This window comes from Zingiber officinale, chromosome 3A (assembly GCF_018446385.1).
Source record: "Zingiber officinale cultivar Zhangliang chromosome 3A, Zo_v1.1, whole genome shotgun sequence".
NCBI lineage: Eukaryota > Viridiplantae > Streptophyta > Magnoliopsida > Zingiberales > Zingiberaceae > Zingiber > Zingiber officinale.
In genome coordinates this window covers 161,807,450-161,813,781 of record NC_055990.1, presented here as the reverse complement: position 1 = coordinate 161,813,781, position 6,332 = coordinate 161,807,450, and positions in this window count along the sequence as shown.

The window sequence follows — 6,332 nt, the reverse complement described above, 5'->3', positions numbered from 1 at the left end:
ATGAATCCTCTGATCACCCAAGTGGTCCAAATTACACATGCTGAAGAAACAAAGGGCTCATGACAGCCGGGTAAGTGAAACGTACAGTTCATAAACTAGAACGATGTGAATCTTGTGTTTAGAGGCTGCCTGGTTGTGAGCATTCTATTTTGAGTATTTGCAGTGTTTGAAAACTGTCTCGGGAAATTATGTTGAATCGGAACAGGTTCCAGTTTAATATTTGAACTGGTAAAAAGTTCAAGTTAATCATACAGTATGACTTGGATCTCTTAATTTTCTTGTTTCATTCTGACTCTTTGCTTGGTTAATTGTACTGTTTATAAATTAGTGGGTATAACAGTTTGATAATGTATGTTTGTCGATCAATATGTGTGCTTTCCTGCATGATTCTTTCTTATTTATTTATTTCTTCATAAAATGTCTTTCTTGTGTCTGAGAAGATTGTCTTAACGTCTTCAGCTAAAATTGAACATATATATATATATATAAATTACACTTAATTGCTTGCGAATATTGCAATATTTGTATTTCCAGTTCTATTTTTTCTAATAGTTTTACACAGCCATTTCATGGTACAAATAGTCTTATATATCCATTTGGCTAATGGCTATGACCTATGAATGAAGAATCGCATCCTATATTTATTAGCACTTCTTATTATATGAATAATGTTGTATCTCAAGTGTGTGTGTGTGTGTGTGAGAAAGAGAAAAATTGAGACAAAAAAGTTGAGACTGTGCTTTGCATACATCACATATAGCTCTAACCTTCCAAATAGAATAAATTTTGAGAAGAGAAGAATTTCCAGGTACAAAAAAAAGAAGCTGCAGACAGATAAAATGAACAATCGACAAGCTGATTAGATTAAGCTAACTTAATTTTCGAAAAGGGGTTAGATTACGTGATCTATTATTATACGTAGTTTTATCTGTATTAAAAAAAGTTATTTTCACGATTTAAATCCGTGATCGGTTATACGTCAATAATTTTATTGCAAGACAATAGAAAATCAACTAAAATTTAAACTTTCTGTGCAGGTAATATATAGGTGCTGGAAACACCAGCTTTCCAGCATCAGTTAATCGAATTTATATTTTAATATCGATAAAAATTCAAAGTTAAGAACTATTATGATATATAATGAGGATCGTTCTACTCGAAGCTAGGTAAAATAGTTCTGGTCAAGTGGATTAGATAAGGAAATCTTGGACGAGTGGACTTGCAAAAGTCTTGATAGATCGAATATATCAAGCAAAAATTCTAAGGGTCAAGGACACTAGATGGGAAGTCCTGGGTCATAGACATCAGACAGAAATCTAAGTGGATTGAGGATCGAACGTGTAACAGAAAGTCTCGAAAGTTAAGATCGGATGTTGAGCAAACGTCCAAATAAGTCTGGAGGATCAGATGTTTGGCAAACAAGTAAACTCTTCTAAAAGGTGGGTGAGGATGTGTTCCCCATGAGAGAACAATAGACGTTGATCAGACTTAGGATTTCATTGAAAATCCAAAAGTCAAGATCAGATCGTCTAAATTGGACTAACTCTTTTTATGCTAAATATCATTCTTATGTTTTTCTGTGCTAACTTTGTGATGCAGGAGAGAAGTTGGATTGAGGGGATTCTAGGCATCCTAAAGAGATCCAAGCGCTTAGATGTCTGAGCAATTAGAAAGGATCTAGGCACCCGGAATACCCCTAACCTAGTTACGCATGCAGTAGAGTTGGCTCACTCTGGTTGGCTGTCACACGTTAGACTCTAGGCGTTTGGAAGGGATCTATCCGCCCAAGAATGAATAGAGGCGACTGAGACAAAGCTTTGCTAAGGTGTAGCCATGTCAACGGTCCAGGCGTCCGGAAGGGATCTAGGTGCTTGGAGGTGAATAATCGCTGATGGAGTTGGATCGGATCGGGTTGATTCCAAGCACCCGGAAGGGATCTAGGCACCCAAATTGCCTTATAAAAGAAGGCTTCAACCAATAGCTCAGAACACTCATATGACTTTCATTCTTGCGGCTGCTCTAGAACCTTCGTTACAATACCAAAACGTTGCTTCGACAACCAACGTCTCATCTTCAATTCTTGTCTGATGTTCGTATAATTTATTTATTATCTTCCACTCAATCCTACAATTAGTATCAAAGAGGGGGCCACTTTGAAGTGGTGCAACCAAATTGGACATGCCTTTTTCTATTTTTGCATTTTTAGTTTGTCTTCTTTAGTCATAATTGGTGCAATCACCTCTTCTAACATTTTTTTTAATTACTCAAAATTTATACAACACCACTCGAGCCATTTTTTTTAAAATTTTTTAATTACTCAAAATTTATGCAACACCACTCGAGCCATTTTTCGTGTATCTTATTTAGTTACTCCTGTACTACTAATCCAAGACTAAGACTTGATATATTTTTCGTATTTTAGTTGTGCAAGATATTTTAATGACCCATCAAGAAGGCAACAACACTGCCCGACTACCTTTCTTCTCCGGTGAAGATTTTGACTGTTGGAAGAGCCTGATGGAGTTTCATCTCAACACCCAAGTGGAGATGTGAATTATAATCTAAACTGGATTCATCATCTCCATTGAAGATGGAGAACCCATTGCCTATGACAAATGAAACGCACCAATAGAGAAGAAAATCAAGGTAGATGATAAAGCGAGTGTGACTATTCGGTGCAGCTTGACCAAAGCTAAATTGAGTCAGACCCTTCAACGGTGCCAAAGAACCGTGGAACATATTGATCAAACTATATGAAGTAACCACTGACACCAAGGCCCTGAAAGAAAGGTTGTCCAAGTCATCGGAAGAGTCAGACTAAGAAAAACATATAGGATCTTAGGCACGTGAGAGGGGATGGGGATGAATCATGTGATTTTAAAACTCATTCTTTTTTGATTTTTTAAAATTGAGTGCACAACGGAATAAAACTAAGTATAAAAATGAAAAACAGAACACGATTGATTTTTTACTTTATTTGGAGCCTTTGACGAATCCTACTCTATGACCCAAGCCCTTTGGATCTATCGACGTGTAATCCACTATCAAGTCGTAAATCAGATATAAAGTACGAGGAAAATGTAACACCTACACTTTCCTTTTATAAGTATGTAAAGTAAGCACAATTAAAAAGTAGTTACCAACACAAAGATGTCGAAATGGATGCGTTGGTGTGTTGGTGTCGATCTGTTGGCAGCGGTTGGACGTAGTCGAGTGGTAGCACAGCAGTATCGCAAAGATAGAGAAGTCAGATGATCAAGAATGAGTGTTGAAAAGTTGTATATTGAAGGCCGGTCGAATGCTACTTTTATAGGCATTTCCAGGCACTTAGACCACCCCGGGCGCTTGGACTGAGGCATATTCAATCCAACTTCATCGCTGGATTATCCACCTCCAGGCACCTGGATCATTGACGTGGTTGCACCTCGGTGAAGCTCTATCCGATAGCCTCTCTATTCACTCCTGGGTGCCTAGACGCTGACGTGCGTCGGCCAATAGGAGTGCACCAATTCATCTACATGATTAGCTGGGTTCGGGCCAATCCAGGCGCCTGGACCCACTCGGGCTCTCAGACCTTCGGGTGCTTGGACCCTTCTCGGGCGCTTGGAAGCTCTTTTTCCAGCTTTCAATTTCCTGCACCATAGAGTTGCTAGGATATGCTCGATGAAGTGTGGCCTAAAACACGTTTCATAAACATGCACTGCGGAAGACTAAACATAAATAAATCTAATTTATTACAATACACACACCACACACATGTATGATGCAATCACACTGAACAAGATCATAAAACAAAATGAAAAATGAATAACAATTATTCTAGGTATATATACTTTACGGATGACCTATAACGAGAAGGGCATTAACCGTAGTGATGCTGTCAAACCTCACCTCTATTCGTATCCATGCCAAGCTTCTCAAGACAACTCCGTGAATACAAGCCTCTCCTTCGGAAGTTACTAGCTACGAGCGAACAAGTGGGATCAAGAGAAGAAGAGGAAGCAAACAAGGAAGAAGTTGACCTTCCTTGGTGGCTCATGGTAACAAGAGGAAGAGCCCTCTTGTTGGCGGTAGTAAGGAAAGAGGGAGAGAGAGAGGAGAGAAAGATTTGATTTCCAAAAACTCAATCAACCAAATAATGAATTGATGTATGTTTCTTTCTTAACCATATCAATATATATCCCTCATTAATGAGTTGGATTAGAAAGTTCAAATTCAACCCATTATCCCTTAACCAAAAATTAACTCATTAACCCCTTGGTTTGGATCACAATTAAACTAAGTTAGTTTATGACTAATTCAAATAGGGTCTAACTCTTTCATAAGAGATGTGACCCATCCGCTCTTCCATTTCTATAAAATTTTTTAAATTTATCTTATGTATGATCCGACCAAATATTTATCTCTTGATTTAAGAATCTGATTCTTTAACTTGTTTTACGTCTTTTAGAGACTCGCTAGTGTGTGTGACCCAATAGGTTTCTGGTCTATCTTAGCCGATCATAATTAACTACTTAATTATAGAACGATCATAAGTGACACCTAGTAGTACATCATGATCCCCAATTAGTTAGAAAATTATAGTTGATCTTAGAACTAATTCTAAACCCTTCAGGAGTTACAGTGAGTCGTGCCTTGTTCCTTTCACTTGTCTTATACCATTTGGTTCAGGACATAGTTTATGTGTCTGTCTCCACTAGACTGACTACGTCGCACCTAGCCCAAGTAATACTTCATCGTTCTACGGATTCAAATTACTTGTACATGTGTCTAAGAATCTCACACTCTTAGCATGTGATGCTTTGGCAAAAAACTTTGAGTAATAATCCTAACGAGTGACCATAGGGTATACGCCTTCTCGCAAGGAACGGTACATCCTCTATGGGCTATTCAAACACCTTCGAGCACTTCAACTTTTACTCAATCATCATTGGCCTACACCTCGATGAGATGATTGCTTAAGATGTCAAAGTATAAGTCTCCATGACCAAGATGACTTGTATACCTCAAGTCGAAGGAAACTTGCACCAAAGCTACAGTAAGAGCTTCACAGACATCCATATATGTAGATAACCATATGAAGTCTTATAGCGAGTCACTCCAATGAACTAGTTACCATAACTAGTATCCATGTTTAACTCTCGACATCCCAATGTCTCTAGTCAGTGAGAAAATAGCTGCTTGGCAAACCATGGAGTATAACCCGTGCTAATCTTACAGAATTGATGATGCCCGAATGCATCAATTCGACTAGGGAAATTCCAATACGTTCATAATTGTACATATAGAGATAATCACTAGTTGTGATCCAATCACAGTTTCTCTCATGATATGAATTGTATTGTAGATATTCAGTAAATGAGTTTTAAGACAATCAAATATATAATATATACTCAAATAGTGAATCGATATTGATCCAGCAGTAAGAATGGGGGACCCCATTTAGCAGAGTCAATGCCGCGAGGAGGGCCACAGGCCTCGGCCGAGCGGATAAGGAGGGCGACGACCAGCTGAGGCTTCCGAGCGGAAGCAATATACCTTGCCGGAGGCGGGGTTCCGACGCTCATGATGAACAGTAGGAAAGGCAGAGCAGAGGGCCTGCTCGGCCGAAGGAATAAAACATCAACGCTGCGAACAGTCCAGAGCACATGACCCGGAAGCTCCCGTGCGGATCAGAACATCCGATCGGCCGGACGCGAGGAAACGGCCGACCGGTCGGACGATTGACGGGGAGTAAGAAAAGGCAAGGATAGGAACATCTTCTGATAGCAGATGATATGCAGGATCCTAGGACATGGGCTCACTGTCCCATCAAGGACATGGGCTCACTGTCCCATCAAAGACATGCTCACTGTCCCATCAAAGACATGCTCACTGTCCCATCAAAGACGTGCTCGTACTGTAGCAGTAAGGAGTCAGGCAAGCTCCTCTGACAAGCCCATACTGGGTATGGGTTGAGGACACGTGTGTGTGCCTCGGTATATGTACGTCAGCCTCCTCAGAAGTCTATATAAGGCCTCCACTTCTTCAACCGGAGGTACACGAGTCTTCTGCTTCTAAGCCACTTCTTTGTTATTCCTCGCCTGACTTGAGCGTCGGAGGGCCGTCGCCGGGACACCCCTCTCGGCTCGATTTTGTTGCAGTTTACCGAAGCACTCGAGGATTCAGCAGGGAGCGCCACGTCTCCAGCGTTCGTTGACCCCTGGTTCGGACAGGATCAATTTGGCGCCGTCTGTGGGAACGCACCTGCATTCGAACAGAGACAATGGACGAGACTGGAAGAATACACAATGTGGCACTCTCACAAGAAGAGTTGGACGCTCTGGTCGAGA